The sequence below is a fragment of the Triticum aestivum genome, chromosome 5A, assembly GCF_018294505.1.
Source record: "Triticum aestivum cultivar Chinese Spring chromosome 5A, IWGSC CS RefSeq v2.1, whole genome shotgun sequence".
Taxonomy (NCBI): Eukaryota; Viridiplantae; Streptophyta; class Magnoliopsida; order Poales; family Poaceae; genus Triticum; species Triticum aestivum.
Window position 1 is genome coordinate 395551921 of NC_057806.1, and position 17445 is coordinate 395569365.

A 17445-nucleotide genomic window follows, 5' to 3' on the forward strand; every position below is an offset into this window, starting at 1 on the left:
GAGAACAAAGTGTGGACTTTGGTTGACTTGCCCGATGATCGGCAAGCCATTGAGAATAAATGGATCTTCAAGAAGAAGACTGATGCTGACGGTAATGTTACTATCTATAAAGCTCGACTTGTTGCAAAAGGTTTTCAACAAGTTCAAGGGATTGACTACGATGAGACTTTCTCACCCGTAGCGATGCTTAAGTCTGTCTGAATCATGTTAGCAATTTCGCATTTTATGATTGTGAAATTTGGCAAATGGATGTCAAAACTGCATTCCTTAATGGATTTCCTAAAGAAGAGTTGTATATGATCCATTTATGTTTTGTCGATCCTAAAGGTGCTAACAAAGTGTGCAAGCTCCAGCGATCCATTTATGGACTGGTGCAAGCCTCTCGGAGTTGGAATATACGCTTTGATAGTGTGAACAAAGCATGTGGTCTTATACAGACTTTTGGAGAATCCTGTATTTACAAGAAAGTGAGTGGGAGCTCTGTATCATGTGGGATTTCTGGAAGAAGAGTTGTATATGATGCAACCGGAAGGTTTTGTCGATCCAAAGGGAGCTAACAAAGTGTGCAAGCTCCAGCGATCCATTTATGGACTGGTGCAAGCCTCTCGGAGTTGGAATAAACATTTTGATAGTGTGATCAAAGCATATGGTTTTATACAGACTTTTGGAGAAGCATGTATTTACAAGAAAGTGAGTGGCAGCTCTGTAGCATTTTTGATATTATATGTGGATGACATATTGCTGCTTGGAAATGATATAGAATTTCTGGAAAGCATAAAAGGATACTTGAATAAGAGTTTTTCAATGAAAGACCTTAGTGAAGCTGCTTACATATTGCGCATCAAGATCTATAGAGATAGATCAAGACGCTTAATTGGACTTTCACAAAGCACATACCTTGACAAAGTTTTGAAGAAGTTCAAAATGGATCAAGCAAAGAAAGGGTTCTTGCCTGTGTTACAAGGTGTGAAGTTGAGTAAGACTCAATGCCCAACCACTACAGAAGATAGAGAGAAGATGAAAGATGTTCCCTATGCTTCAGCCATAGGCTCTATCATGTATGCAATGCTGTGTACCAGACCTGATGTGTGTCTTGCTATAAGTTTAGCAGGGAGGTACCAAAGTAATCCAGGAGTGGATCACTAGACAACGGTCAAGAACATCCTGAAATACCTGAAAAGGACTAAGGATATGTTTCTCGTTTATGGAGGTGATAAAGAGCTAGTCGTAAATGGTTACGTCGATGCAAGCTTTGACACTGATCCGGACGATTCTAAATCGCAAACCGGATATGTGTTTACATTGAACGGTGGAGCTGTTAGTTGGTGCAGTTCTAAACAAAGCGTTGTGGCGGGATCTACGTGTGAAGCGGAGTACATCAAGAGACGCTTTGTGACAATACTGGTGCAATTGCCTTGGCAAAGGAATCCAGATTTCACAAGAGAACCAAGCACATCAAGAGACGCTTCAACTCCATCCGGGATCAAGTCCAGGTGGGAGACATAGAAATTTGCAAGATACATACGGATCTGAATATAGTAGACCCATTGACTAAGCCTCTTCCACGAGCAAAACATGATCAGCACCAAGGCTCCATGGGTGTTAGAATCATTACTGTGTAATCTAGATTATTGACTCTAGCGCAAGTGGGAGACTGAAGGAAATATGCCCTAGAGGCAATAATAAAGTTATTATTTATTTCCTTACATCATGATAAATGTTTATTATTCATGCTAGAATTGTATTAACCGGAAACATAATACTTGTGTGAATACATAGACAAACAGAGTGTCACTAGTATGCCTCTACTTGACTAGCTCGTTGATCAAAGATGGTTATGTTTCCTAGCCATAGACATGAGTTGTCATTTGATTAACGGGATCACATCATTAGGAGAATGATGTGATTGACTTGACCCATTCCGTTAGCTTAGCACTTGATCGTTTAGTATTCTGCTATTGCTTTCTTCATGACTTATAAATGTTCATATGACTATGAGATTATGCAACTCCCGTTTACCGGAGGAACACTTTGTGTGCTACCAAATGTCACAACGTAACTGGGTGATTATAAAGGTGCTCTACCGGTGTCTCCGAAGGTATTTGTTGGGTTGGCGTATTTCGAGATTAGGATTTTTCACTCCGATTGTCGGAGAGGTATCTCTGGGCCCACTCGGTAGTGCACATCACTATAAGCCTTGCAAGCATTATAACTAATGAGTTAGTTGCGGGAAGATGTATTACGAAACGAGTAAAGAGACTTGCCAGTAATGAGATTGAACTAGGTATTGAGATACCGGCGATCGAATTTCGGGCAAGTAACATACTGATGACAAAGGGAACAAAGTATGTTGTTATGCGGTTTGACCGATAAAGATCTTCGTAGAATATGTGGGAGCCAATATGAGCATCCAGGTTCCGCTATTGATTATTGACCGGAGATGTGTCTCGGTCATGTCTACATAGTTCTCGAACCCGTAGGGTCCGCACGCTTAAAGTTCGATGACAGTTATATTACGAGTTTATGTGTTTTGATGTACTGAAGGTAGTTAGGAGTCCCGGATGTGATCATGGACATGACGAGGAGTCTCGAAATGGTCGAGATGTAAAGATCGATATATTGGACGACTATGTTCGGACACCGGAATGGTTTCGGGGAGTTTCGGGCATATACCGGAGTACCGGGGGGTTACCGAAACCCCCCGGGGAGACTAATGGGCCTATTGGGCCCAAGTGGAGAAGAGGAGGGGCGGCCGAGGGCAGCCACGTGCCCCCTCCCCCCCCAGTCCGAATTGGACAAGGAGGGGACGGCGCCCCCCTTTCCTTTCCCCCTCTCTCTCCTTCCCTCCCCTCTCCTACTCCCACATGGAAGGGGGGAGTCCTACTCCCGGTGGGAGTAGGACTCCTCATGGGAGCCCCTAGGGTGGCCGGCCCCCTCCCCCTCCTCCACTCCTTTATATACGAGGAGGGAGGCACCCCTTGGAGACACAACAATTGATCTCTTGGATCTCTTAGCCGTGTGCGGTGCCCCCCTCCACCATAATCCACCTTGATAATATCGTAGCGGTGCTTAGGCGAAGCCCTGCGTCGGTAGAACATCATCATCGCCACCATGCCGTCGTGCTGACAGAACTCTCCCTCAAATCTCGGCTGGATCGGAGTTCGAGGGACGTCATCGAGTTGAACATGTGCAGAACTCGGAGGTGCCGTGCGTTCGGTACTTGATCGGTCGGATCGTGAAGACGTACGACTACATCAACCGCGTTGTGCTAATGCTTCCACTTTCGGTCTACGAGGGTGCATGGACACACTCTCCCCGCTCGTTGCTATGCATCACCATGATCTTGCGTGTGTGTAGGAATTTTTTTTGAAATTACTACGTTCCCCTACAACTTCAACCTTCTATTGCACCATCGGTACCATCAGAATCTGCATAATTATTTCGCTTCCGTCTCACTACTAGGGAAAAGCCTAGCAGTAGCACGGGTATTAGGTATAGCAATAGCGCGGGCACCCGCACTACTGATACGGCGCTACAGCTAACCTGTAGCAGTAGCGCGTGTCGGCCCACGCTACTGCTATACATGCGTAGCAGCAGCGAGCTCTACAACAGCGCACTACTGCTAATAGCTGTAGCGCTTCGTGTTATGCCACACTACTAGTAAGTATACGCTGTTGATAACTTTACTCCCCTCGCTACTGCTAATTTTATTAGTTTTGATTTTTTTCCTGCATATTTGTTTTGTATTTGAACAGGCTATATACAATAATCTTTAGCACATACAAATTTCATCATCTTACACATACAAATGGCTGCGAGACCACAAATGTAATCATAGCTTATACATACAAATAGTCTCATCAAATCATGTCATCATCATAATCATCATCCAACACAAAGTGGCACTACAAAAAAAGACACATCCGTGACATTTTGGGCCGAACGAATTTTTTTGTCATGCTTATGACAGTTCTATGATGATAATGTTGGGAAACGTAGCATGCAATTTCCAAAAATTTCCTACGCTCATGCAAGATCTATCTAGGAGATGCATATCAACGAGAGGGGGAGAGTGTGTCCACGTACCCTCGTAGACCGAAAGCAGAAGCATTTCACAACGCGGTTGATGTAGTCGAACTTCTTCACGCTTCAACCGATCAAGTACCGAACGTACGTCACCTCCACGTTCTGCACATGTTCAGCTTGATGACGTCCCTCGACTTCTTGATCCAGCAAGACATCGAGGTATTAGATGAGTTCCGCCAGCACAACCGCGTGATGACGGTGATGGTGAAGTGATCTCCGCAGGGCTTCGCCTAAGCACTACAAAAATATGACCGAGGTGGTAAACAGTGGAGGGGGGCGCCGCACACGGCTAGGCAATTGTCTGTTGTGTGCTAGGCGCCCCCTCCTCATATATATATAGGTGGGAGGGAGGTAGGAGCAGCCATAAGAGACGTCCAAGTAGGAGGAATCCTACTTGGAGTCCCTCCCAATCCGCGTGCGCCCCCTACCATATATAACCGAGGGGGAAGGAGAGAGGGGAGGGGAGAGGGAAGGAAGTAGGAATCCTAATCCACACTTTGCTTGCCCTCCCCTCTTTCCTTCTCCTCCTCATATGGTTGGCCTCTATAGGGGCGCAACGGGGCTGGTGTGTTCCCTCAATTGGCCCATAAGGCCCATATCTTTGTCGGGGTGCCCGAAACTCCTTTCCGGTGACCCGATAAGTACCCGGTACCTCTGGAACACTTCCGGTGTCCGAATACCATTGTCCTATATATCAATCTTTACCTCTCGACCATTTCGAGACTCTTCGTCATGTCTGTGATCTCATCCGGGACTCCGAACAACATTCGGTCACCAAATCACATAACTCATATAATACTATATCGTCATCGAACGTTAAGCGTGCGGACCCTACGGGTTCGAGAACTATATAGACATGACCGAGACACCTCTCCGGCTAATAACCAATAGCATAACCTGGATGCCCATATTGGCTCCTACATATTCTACAGAGATCTTTATCGGTCGAACTGTTATGACAACATACGTAATTCCCTTTGTCCGTCGGTATGTTACTTGCCCGAGATTCGATCGTCGGTATCTTCATACCTAGTTCAATCTCTTTAACGGCAAATCTCTTTACTCGTTTCGTAATAAATCATCCTGCAACTAACTCATTAGTCACCTTGCTTGTAAGGCTTCTTATGATGTGTATTAATGAGAGGGCCCAAAGATACCTCTCCGATACTCGGAGTGACAAATCCTAATCTCGATCTATGCCAACCCAACAAACACCTTCGAAGATACCTGTAGATCATATTTATAATCACCCAGTTACTTGTGACATTTGATAGCACACAAGGCATTCCTCCGGTATCCGGGAGTTGCATAATCTCATAGTCGAAGGAATATGTATTTGACATGAAGAAATCAATAGCAATAAAACGGAACGATCAATATGCTATGCTAACGGATGAGTCTTGTCCATCACATCATTCTCCTAATTATGTGATCCCGTTCATCAAATGACAACACATGTCTATGGTTAGAAACTTAACCATCTTTGATTAACGAGCTAGTCTAGTAGAGGCTTACTAGGGACATAATGTTTTGTCTATGTATCCACACATGTATCAAGTTTCCGATTAATACAATTCTAGCATGAATAATAAACATTTATCATGATATAAGGAAATATAAAATAACAATTTTATTATTGCCTCTAGGGCATATTTCCTTCAGAAAACGCTCTACCTAGAGGATAAGGATATAGAAAAAGAAAAATGTTGAAATGAAATGAAATAATAAATCCAAACAAATAGGTTGAAGATAGAGGGATCCCAACTTCCAAACGAAGAAATCAAAACTAAAAAATGACCGTTCTGATTCTCCAAGAATAAAGTTGTGACACATGCTACCTCTTGAGCACTGCGTTGGATTTCCCCGAAGAGGAGAGGATGATGCAACAAAGTAGCGTAAGTATTTCCCTCAGTTTTTGAGAACCAAGGTATCAATCCAGTAGGAGGCTACGCGCGAGTCCCTCGTACCTACACAAAAACAATAGCTCAACGCAACCAACGCACTTAGGGGTTGTCAATCCCTTCGCGATCACTTACGAAAGTGAGATCTGATAGAGATGATAAATAATATTTTTGGTATAGAGATGCAAGGTAAAAAGTAAAAGCAAAGCAATAATAAAGTGATAGAGATTGATATGATGAGAAAGAGACCCGGGGGCCATAGGTTTCACTAGTGGCTTATCTCAAGAGCATAAGTATTCTATAGTGGGTGAACAAATTACTGTTGAGCAATTGACAGAACTGAGCATAGTTATGAGAATATCTAGGTATGATCATGTATATAGGCATCACATCCGAGACAAGTAGACCGACTCCTGACTGCATCTACTACTATTACTCCACTCATCGACCGCTATCCAGCATGCATCTAGAGTATTAAGTTAAAAACAGAGTAACACCTTAAGCAAGATGACATGATGTAGAGGGATAGTTTCATGCAATATGATAAAAACCCCATCTTGTTATCCTCGATGGCAACAATACAATACGTGCCTTGCTGCCCCTTCTATCACTGGGAAAGGACACCGCAAGATCGAACCCAAGGCTAAGCACTTCTCCCATGGCAAGAAAACCAATCTAGTAGGCCAAACCAAACTGATAATTCAAAGAGACTTGCAAAGATAACCAATCATACATAAAAGAATTCAGAGAAGATTCAAATATTATTCATAGATAGACTGGATCATAAACCCACAATTCATCGATCTCAACAAACACACCGCAAAAAGAAGATTACATCGAATAGATCTCCACAAGAGAGGGGGAGAACATTGTATTGAGATCCAAAAAGAGAGAAGAAGCCATCTAGCTACTAACTATGGACCCATAGGTCTGAAGTAAACTACTCACACTTCATCAGAAGGGCTTGGATGAGATGTAGAAGCCCTTCGTGATCGATGTCCCCTCCGACGGAGCTCCGGAACAGGCCCCAAGATGGGATCTCGTGGATACATAAAGTTGCGGCGGTGGAATTAGGTTTTTGGCTCCGTCCCCGATCATTTGGGAGTACGTAGGTATATATAGGAGAAAGAAGTACGTCGGTGGAGCTTCGAGGGGCCCACGAGGCAGGGGGCGCCCTCCACCCTCGTGACCGCCTCGTGGCTTTCTTGACGAAGGGTCCAAGTCTCCTGGATCTTATCTGATGAGAAAATCACGTTTCCAAAGGTTTCATTCCGTTTGGACTCCGTTTGATATTCTGTTTCTCCGAAACACTGAAATAGGCAAAAAAAACAGCAATTCTGGGCTGGGCCTCAGGTTAATAGGTTAGTCCCAAAAATAATATAAAAGTGGAAAATAAAGCCCAATATAGTCCAAAACAGTACATAATATAGCATGGAGCAATCAAAAATTATAGATACGTTGGAGACGTATCAAGCATCCCCAAGCTTAATTCCTGCTCGTCCTCGAGTAGGTAAATGATAAAAACAGAATTTTTGATGTGGAGTGCTACTTAGCATAATTTTAATGTAATTCTTCTTAATTGTGGTATGAATATTCAGATCCAAAAGATTCAAGGCAAAAGTTCATATTGACATAAAAATGATAATACTTCAGGCATACTAACTAAGCAATTATGTCTTCTCAAAATAACATGGCCAAAGAAAGTCCATCCCTACAAAATCATATAGTTTAGTCATGTTTCATTTTCGTCACACAAGAATGCTCTCAGCATGCACAACCCCGATGACAAGCCAAGCAATTGTTTCATACTTTAGTAATCTCAAACCTATAAACTTTCACGCAATATATGAGCGCGAGCCATGGACATAGCACTATGGGTGGAATAGAATATAATGAGGGGGTTATGTGGAGAAGACAAAAAAGGAGAAAGTCTCACATCAACGAGGCTAATCAATGGGCTATGGAGATGCCCACCGATTGATGTTAATGCAAGGAGTAGGGATTGCCATGCAACGGATGCACTAGAGCTATAAATGTATGAAAGCTCAACAAAAGAAACTAAGTGGGTGTGCATCCAACTTGCTTGCTCACGAAGACCTAAGGCACTTGAGGAGGCCCATTGTTGGAATATACAAGCCAAGTTCTATAATGAAAAATTCCCACTAGTATATGAAAGTGATAACATGAGAGACTCTCTACTATGAAGATCATGATGCTACTTTGAAGCACAAGTGTGGTAAAAGGATTGTAACATTGTCCCTTCTCTCTTTTTCTCTCATTTTTTGGGCCTTTTCTCTTTTTTAATGGCCTTTCCCTTTTTTGGGGGGCCTTCTCTTTTTTATGGCCTTTTTTATTATTATTCCTCACTTGGGACAATGCTCTAATAATGATGATCATCACACTTCTATTTATTTACAACTCAATGATTACAACTCGATACTAGAACAAATATGACTCTATATGAATGCCTCCGGCGGTGTACCGGGATATGCAATGAACCAAGAGTGACATGTATGAAAGAATTATGAATGGTGGCTTTGCCACAAATACTATGTCAACTACATGATCATGCTAAGCAATATGACAATGATGAATGTGTCATGATGAACGGAATGATGGAAAGTTGCATGGCAATATATCTCGGAATGGCTATGGAAATGCCATAATAGGTAGGTATGGTGGCTGTTTTGAGGAAGATATAAGGAGGTTTATGTGTGAAAGAGCGTATCATATCACGGGGTTTGGATGCACCGGCGAAGTTTGCGCCAACTCTCAATGTGAGAAAGGGCAATGCACGGTACCGAAGAGGCTAGCAAGGATGGAAGGGTGAGAGTGCGTATAATCCATGGACTCAACATTAGTCATAAAGAACTCACATACTTATTGCAAAAATCTACAAGTCATCAAAAACCTCGGCACTACGCGCATGCTCCTAGGGGGATAGATTGGTAGGAAAAGACCATCGCTCGTCCCCGACCGCCACTCATAAGGAAGACAATCAAATAACACCTCATGTTTCAAATTTGTTGCATAACGTTTACCATACGTGCATGCTACGGGACTTGCAAACTTCAACACAAGTATTTCTCAATTTCACAACTACTCAACTAGCATGACTTTGATATTATTACCTCCATATCTCAAAACAATCATCAAGCATCAAACTTTTCTTAGTATTCAACACACTCATAAGAAAGTTTTATTATTAATCTTGCATACCAAGCATATTAGGATTTTAAGCAAATTACCATGCTATTAAGACTCTCAAAATAATCTAAGTGAAGCATGAGAGATCAATAGTTTCTATAAAACAAATCCACCACCGTGCTCTAAAAGATATAAGTGAAGCACTAGAGCAAAACTATAAAGCTCAAAAGATATAAGTGAAGCACATAGAGTATTCTATCAAATTCCAAATCATGTATGGCTCTCTCAAAAGGTGTGTACAGCAAGGATGATTGTGGTAGACTAACAAGCAAAGACTCAAATCATAAAAGACGCTCCAAGCAAAACACATATCATGTGGTGAATAAAAATATAGCTCCAAGTAAAGTTACCGATAGAAGTAGACGAAAGAGGGGATGCCTTCCGGGGCATCCCCAAGCTTTGGCTTTTAGGTGTCCTTAGATTATCTTGGGGGTGCCATGGGCATCCCCAAGCTTAGGCTCTTGCCACTCCTTGTTCCATAATCCATCAAATCTTTACCCAAAACTTGAAAACTTCACAACACAAAACTTAAAGTAGAAAATCTCGTGAGCTCCGTTAGCGAAAGAAAACAAAAGACCACTTCAAGGTACTGTAATGAACTCATTCTTTATTTATATTGGTGTTAAACCTACTGTATTCCAACTTCTCTATGGATTATAAACTATTTTACTAGCCATAGATTCATCAAATAAGCAAACAACACACGAAAAACAGAATCTGTCAAAAACAGAACAGTCTGTAGTAATCTGTAGCTAGCGCAAGATCTGGAACCCCAAAAATTCTAAAATAAATTTCTGGACGTGAGGAATTTATCTATTAATCATCTGCAAAAATAATTAACTAAATATCACTTTCCAAATAAAAATGACAGCAGTTCTCGTGAGCGCTAAAGTTTCTGTTTTTTACAGCAAGTTCAACAAGACTTTCCCCAAGTCTTCCCAACGGTTCTACTTGGCACAAACACTAATTAAACACAAAAAACACAACCAAAACAGAGGCTAAATAAATTATTTATTACTAAACAGGAGCAAAAAGCAAGGAATAAAAATAAAATTGGGTTGCCTCCCAACAAGCGCTATAGTTTAACGCCCCTAGCTAGGCATAACAAGCAAGAATAGATCTAGGTATTGCCATCTTTGGTAGGCAATCCATAAGTGGATCTCATGATAGATTCATATGGTAATTTTATTTTCTTTCTAGGGAAGTGTTCCATGCCCTTTTTTAATGGAAATTGAAATCTAATATTCCCTTCCTTCATATCAACAATTGCACCAACCGTTCTAAGGAAAGGTCTACCGAGAATAATAGAGCAAGAAGGATTGCAATCTATATCAAGAACGATAAAATCTACGGGCACATAATTCATATTTGCAACAATAAGAACGTCATTAATTCTTCCCATAGGTTTCTTAATAGTGAAATCCGCAAGATGCAAGTTTAGAGAGCAATCATCAAAATCACGGAAATCTAGCAAATCACACAAAGTTTTGGGAATAGTAGAGACACTAGCACCCAAATCACACAAAGCATAAAACTCATAATCTTTAATTTTAATTTTAATAGTAGGTTCCCACTCATCATAAAGTTTTCTAGGGATAGAAACTTTCAACTCAAGTTTTTCTTCATAAGATTGCATCAAGGCATCAACGATATGTTCGGTAAAGGCTTTATTTTGACTATATGCATGAGGAGATTTTAGCACGGATTGCAACAAGGAAATACAATCAATCAAAGAGCAATTTTCATAATTAAATTCCTTGAAATCTAATATAGTGGGTTTAGCATCATCTAGGGTTTTATTTCTTTTAATCCCACTTTTATCAATTTCACCATCAAGATCTAAATACTCCAAATTTTTAGAACGCCTTCTAGGTAAAGGTGGATCATATTCAGTCCCATCATTATCAAGATTAATATTGCAGAACAAAGATTTAATAGGGGACACATCAATAACTTTTAGATCTTCATCATTATTTTCATAGGAACTAGAAGAACATGCTTTAATAAAGGCATCTTTCATAGCACGCATCCTAGCGGTTCTTTCCTTGCACTCATTAATGGAAATTCTCATGGCTTTGAGAGACTCATTGATATCATGCTTATGAGGAATAGATCTAAGCTTTAAAGAATCAACATCAAGAGAAATTCTATCAACGTTCCTAGCCAAATCATCAATCTTAAGCAATTTTTCTTCAATCATAACATTAAAATTCTTTTACGAAGAAATAAATTCTTTAATATTAGATTCAAAATCATAGGGTATATTATTATAATTTCCATAAGAATTGTTGTAGGAATTACCATAATTATTAGAGGGATTACTAGGATAAGGCCTAGGATTGAAATTTCCTCTATACGTGTTGTTACCAAAATTGTTCCTACCAACAAAATTCACATCCATAGATTCGTTGTTATTCTCAATCAAAGTAGACAAGGGAATATCATTAGGATCAGAAGAAACACTCTTATTAGCAAATAATTTCATAAGTTCGTCCATCTTTCCACTCAAAATATTAATTTCTTCTATCGCATGCACCTTTTTATTAGTAGATCTTTCAGTATGCTATTGAGAATAATTAACCATAATATTATCTAGGAGTTTAGTAGCATCTCCTAAAGTGATTTCCATAAAAGTGCCTCCCGCGGCCGAATCTAAAAGATTTCTAGAAGCAAAATTCAATCTGGCATAATTTTTTTGTATAATCATCCACAAATTCAAACCATGAGTAGGGCAATTACGTATCATTAATTTCATTCTCTCCTAAGCTTGTGCAACATGTTCATGATCAAGTTGCTTAAAATTCATAATATCGTTTCTAAGAGAGATGATCTTAGCGGGAGGAAAATACTTAGAGATAAAAACATCTTTGCACTTGTTCCATGAATCAGTACTATTTTAGGCAAAGATGAAAACCAAGCTTTAGCACGATCTCTAAGTGAAAAAGGAAATAGCTTCAATTTAACAATATCATTATCGACATATTTCTTCTTTTGCATGTCACACAAATCAACGAAGCTATTTAGATGGGTAGCGGCATCTTCACTAGGAAGGCCGGAGAACGGATCTTTCATGACAAGATTCAGCAAAGCAGCATTAATTTCACAAGATTCAGCATCGGTAAGAGGAGCAATCGGAGTGCTAATAAAATCATTGTTTGTTGGTATTGGTGAAGTCACACAATTTAGTATTATCTTGAGCCATCGCGACAAACAAGAAATCCAACACAGGAGCAAACAAAAGGTAAACAGGCAAAAAGAGACAAATAGAGAAGGAGGATAGAGAGAGAGAGGGCGAATAAAACGGAAAGGGTGAAGTGGGGGAGAGGAAAACGAGAGGCAAATGGCAAATAATGTAATGCGGGAGATAGGGATTGTGATGGGTACTTGGTATGTTGACTTTTGCGCAGACTCCCCGGCAACGGCGCCCGAAATTCTTTTTGCTACCTCTTGAGCACTGCGTTGGATTTCCCCGAAGAGGAGAGGATGATGCAGCAAAGTAGCAAAAGTATTTCCCTCAGTTTTTGAGAACCAAGGTATCAATCCAGTAGGAGGCTACGCGCGAGTCCCTCGTACCTACACAAAAACAATAGCTCAACGCAACCAACGCGCTTAGGGGTTGTCAATCCCTTCACGGTCACTTACGAAAGTGAGATCTGATAGAGATGATAAATAATATTTTTGGTATTTTTGGTATAGAGATGCAAGGTAAAAAGTAAAAGCAAAGCAATAATAAAGTGATGGAGATTGATATGATGAGAAAGAGACCCGGGGGCCATAGGTTTCACTAGTGGCTTCTCTCAAGAGCATAAGTATTCTATAGTGGGTGAACAAATTACTGTTGAGCAATTGACAGAACTGAGCATAGTTATGAAAATATGTAGGTATGATCATGTATATAGGCATCACATCCGAGACAAGTAGACCGACTCCTGACTGCATCTACTACTATTACTCCACTCATCGACGGCTATCCAGCATGCATCTAGAGTATTAAGTTAAAAACAGAGTAACACCTTAAGCAAGATGACATGATGTAGAGGGATAGTTTCATGCAATATGATAAAAACCCCATATTGTTATCCTCGATGGCAACAATACAATACGTGCCTTGCTGCCCCTTCTATCACTGGGAAAGGACACCGCAAGATCGAACCCAAGGCTAAGCACTTCTCCCATGGCAAGAAAAGCCAATCTAGTAGGCCAAACCAAACTGATAATTCGAAGAGACTTGCAAAGATAACCAATCATACATAAAAGAATTCAGAGAAGATTCAAATATTATTCATAGATAGACTGGATCATAAACCCACAATTCATCGGTCTCAACAAACACACCGCAAAAAGAAGATTACATCGAATAGATCTCCACAAGAGAGGGGGAGAACATTGTATTGAGATCCAAAAAGAGAGAAGAAGTCATCTAGCTACTAACTATGAACCCATAGGTCTGAAGTAAACTACTCACACTTCATCGGAAGGGCTTGGATGAGATGTAGAAGCCCTCCGTGATCGATGCCCCCTCCGACGGAGCTCCGGAACATGCCCCAAGATGGGATCTCGTGGATACAGAAAGTTGCGGCGGTGGAATTAGGTTTTTGGCTCTGTCCCCGATCGTTTGGGGGTACGTAGGTATATATAGGAGAAAGAAGTATGTCGGTGGAGCTTTGAGGGGCCCACAAGGCAGGGGGCGCCCTCCACCCTCGTGACCGCCTCGTGGCTTTCTTGACGGAGGATCCAAGTCTCCTGGATCTTATCTGATGAGAAAATCACGTTTCTGAAGGTTTCATTCTGTTTGGACTCCGTTTGATATTCTGTTTCTCTGAAACACTGAAATAGGCAAAAAAACAGCAATTCTGGGCCGGGCCTCAGGTTAATAGGTTAGTCCCAAAAATAATATAAAAGTGGAAAATAAAGCCCAATATAGTCCAAAATAGTAGATAATATAGCATGGAGCAATCAAAAATTATAGATACGTTGGAGACGTATCAAAACACTTCGTACCTCTGGTGAGGATCTTCCCCGTTTTTCCTGTTCTGAAATATTTTACTGAAATCTTCCCATGCTGGCGATTTCCCAGGCCCACCTGATCCTTAGAGCGGCGTCACTGGTACACACATGTAGACAACAATCAAATTAGCAAGGCCACTTGTCCCTCTACAAATATGACAAGTAAGTGCAACAAATGTAGATTTCAGTACCTATGGGAACATCTTCTCGCAGTGTGTTGTTAGGCATGAGCTTTGTTTTCGGGCGGCATGAACTCCGAGAAATGTTTGATATCAAGCCTAATAATTAGGGGTACACTTAAAAGTTTTCCTAGAGTAGGGGGAGGGGGCGCAATGGTCCCTTTTGGCCCCATGAAGCTCCGCCACTATTTTTGGCCCTCGAAGATTTTATCCAAATTGATTTCTTTTTTGCATGCCATATAAATTTTAGTTGCCAGATTATAAATGTTATAATCTATTTAGCTAACCATCAACTTTTCGAATGGTATTTAGCTAAACTTACGAGCGACAAAGTTTGGTCATATTTGATGTTGCAAAGTTTTAAAAAAAATTGATTTTTTTCCTTTTTTTTGGATTTTACTATTCATAGATGGTGTAAGGGAACCCTGGAGCTGAAGAACCACTCTCGTTTGGGTATGTAAATTGGTGGGAGTGTAAACCCGTCTTTTGGAGCCAGCTCCTGCTGCGGAAAGCCTGAAATGGTAGCTACGGCTTTTGGGTCTAATTTTTGGAGCGCTCCGATCCTAGGATCTTTGGTGCCAGCTTGGAAAATGGGTGTTTGTTTGGGCTTCCGGCTTTTCCGGGCCAGAAGCCATAGAAGCCCACTAGGAGCTCAAACAAACACACCTTAAGAAGAGGAGATTCCGCCCTGAAAGCTGGCTATTGGCATCATGCGTCATGACGATAAGTGGAGTTGTATTTTTTTTCTCAAATACGCACGAGTGTGCGTATTTTATAGTATTATAGAAGGAGGGTGAAGAGCCCTCATGCATCCATTTACATATTACAATGCCTATGTAATGTCCACCCCACCCAAGCTGAACTAAACAAGCATGGCTAACTCCTCCCGTTCACCCACATTGACAACGCCACAAAGAACGCTGTGGTATCACACATCTTCCACGGCTGTCCTTCATCTCGCATTCCAGTGTTTTTATAGCTCCCACATCACCAGCAGGAATAATGTCCTGACATCTTTCCTGCGGCCTTGTTTCCAGTTATCTTGATGCACCAGTCCTGAAGTGAGTTTACCATTGTCGGTGCCCATTCGGGCCTGCCCAAGGCCCAGCACAACACCATCCATGGAGTTGTATTCTTCTAACAAAGATGATTTCCAAGACAGAGTTGTTTCTTATGTAGGTAACTTTGATCTGTGCCTCGTTCTTCAATGGTGATAGATTTCTGCGATCTGTGCCTTGTTCGCCGTCCAAGTCTAGCACCATCATAGATTTTCGACAAAGGGTGGATTTTATTGACTCAAAATAAAGCATCAAGTGTATACAAACATAATGAGTACACATCCGGCCTCTGCACAACTAGGATGTACACAGCCAACATGAACGCACACACAAAAAACGCTTCGGTAAAGAGCAAAGTCATACAAGACCAAAGCTATGCCTAGGCGAGAAAAAACACATAAAGTGATCAATAAACTACAACGACGACCATATCCGTACCAACCATTTTTGACACCATAAGGACTGTGAGATTCTTCAACAACAACACCTTTATGAAGGGAACGACGCTCAAGCGCCGCTGTCATCGGACCCAACCACCAAACCGAATCTAGATTTTCACCATGAAGAACATCCGAGCAATGCGACGATGCAAAACATCGCCATTCCCAGGTATAACCAACTCGGGCCAAACCTAGGTTTTTCACCTCGGAGCTTGAGATCAGGTACTTGAGAAGCACCACAAATCAAAGTCAATCATATATTATCGCCACCACTTTTCCACGATCTAAGCAGCTATATGTGCTAGATTAAAAATCTCGGCACCGCCGCTGCACAACCATACCCTTTGTGTCAAGCCAACGTCCATAGATTGCATCTCACCTTACTAGCCACACATGGAGGCAGTGGCGGAGCTTGACTGGAATGTTTGGGGGGCAAAAGGGCAAAGTGTGCATGTTTTGGGGGGGGGGGCTAATGAGAAAATTTCTTCTAACTATGTCCCTCCAAAAAATATTTCTTCAGGAATTTGTCATGGGCTGGGGGGGGGGCACAACCCCCTCAGGGATGCATAGAGCTCCGCCCCTGCATGGAGGGCGCCACCACTGGCCAGAGAGGTCCTGAACGGTCGCCCAACCGTTGCCTGCCATGACATGGACCCAAGGTGAAGAGCACCAAGTCGCAGCCATGGCGACCAACATTGCCGACACAGCTGCCGGACATGAGGAAGCCAAATCAGGTCGCTCCCCATATCACAAGGCCACCGGTGCGTTCCTGCAGTGTGTTGTCGTTGTTGCATTGGATCCTCCATTGCCGGCTACTCTTGGGCTGCCCATTGGGCTTAGCAGCCCGGGATGCCGCGATATGGCGCGGGTTCAGAGGAGAGCTGAGCCCAAAAGCAACAGCGGCGGGGTCATGTGCCCGCGAGAAGTCATCCGATGCACCACCAATGGACGAATGCGGCCGGCCTAAAGATGAAATGTAGATCGACGACATGGGAGAGAAAAGGGGGTGGGGAGAGGGGAAAGTGGGGGCGTGGGGAGCCCCGCCGCCGCCATCAGCCTTGGTGGCTTCCTCCGGCGGCGGCAGGTGGATTTGGCGGTGGGTGAGATTGTTTTTGGTGGCGGCGGGGAGGCCTCCAGTAGATAACTTGCTACTTCCTTTGTAAAGAAATATAAAAGCGTTTAGATCACTAAACGCTCTTATATTTCATTACAGAGGGAGTACTATATATATGCTTCTATCAATATTTGAATTAGTGCTACACTGAACCTATACTGGGATGTGGTCTTGAATTTTGGTTTTAGAATTATTTCCCCACTAAGCCAAAGGCGGATGAGGGTGGCCTCGTTGTTGGATATACCCTGTCGCTGCGCTCTTTCCGAAAATCGACCAAACAAACAAGGCGACCAAGCTGCTAAAATCTCTTTCTTTTTCACCCGCAAAAAATAAAATAAAATCTCTTTCTTTTTTCCCAGCTACAGTTCTGAGACATCGCCACACCATTGTATCAAAGCAGTGTTTCAACCAATGAAACCCATCCCATTTATGGCACCTAGAAGGTTTACGGTG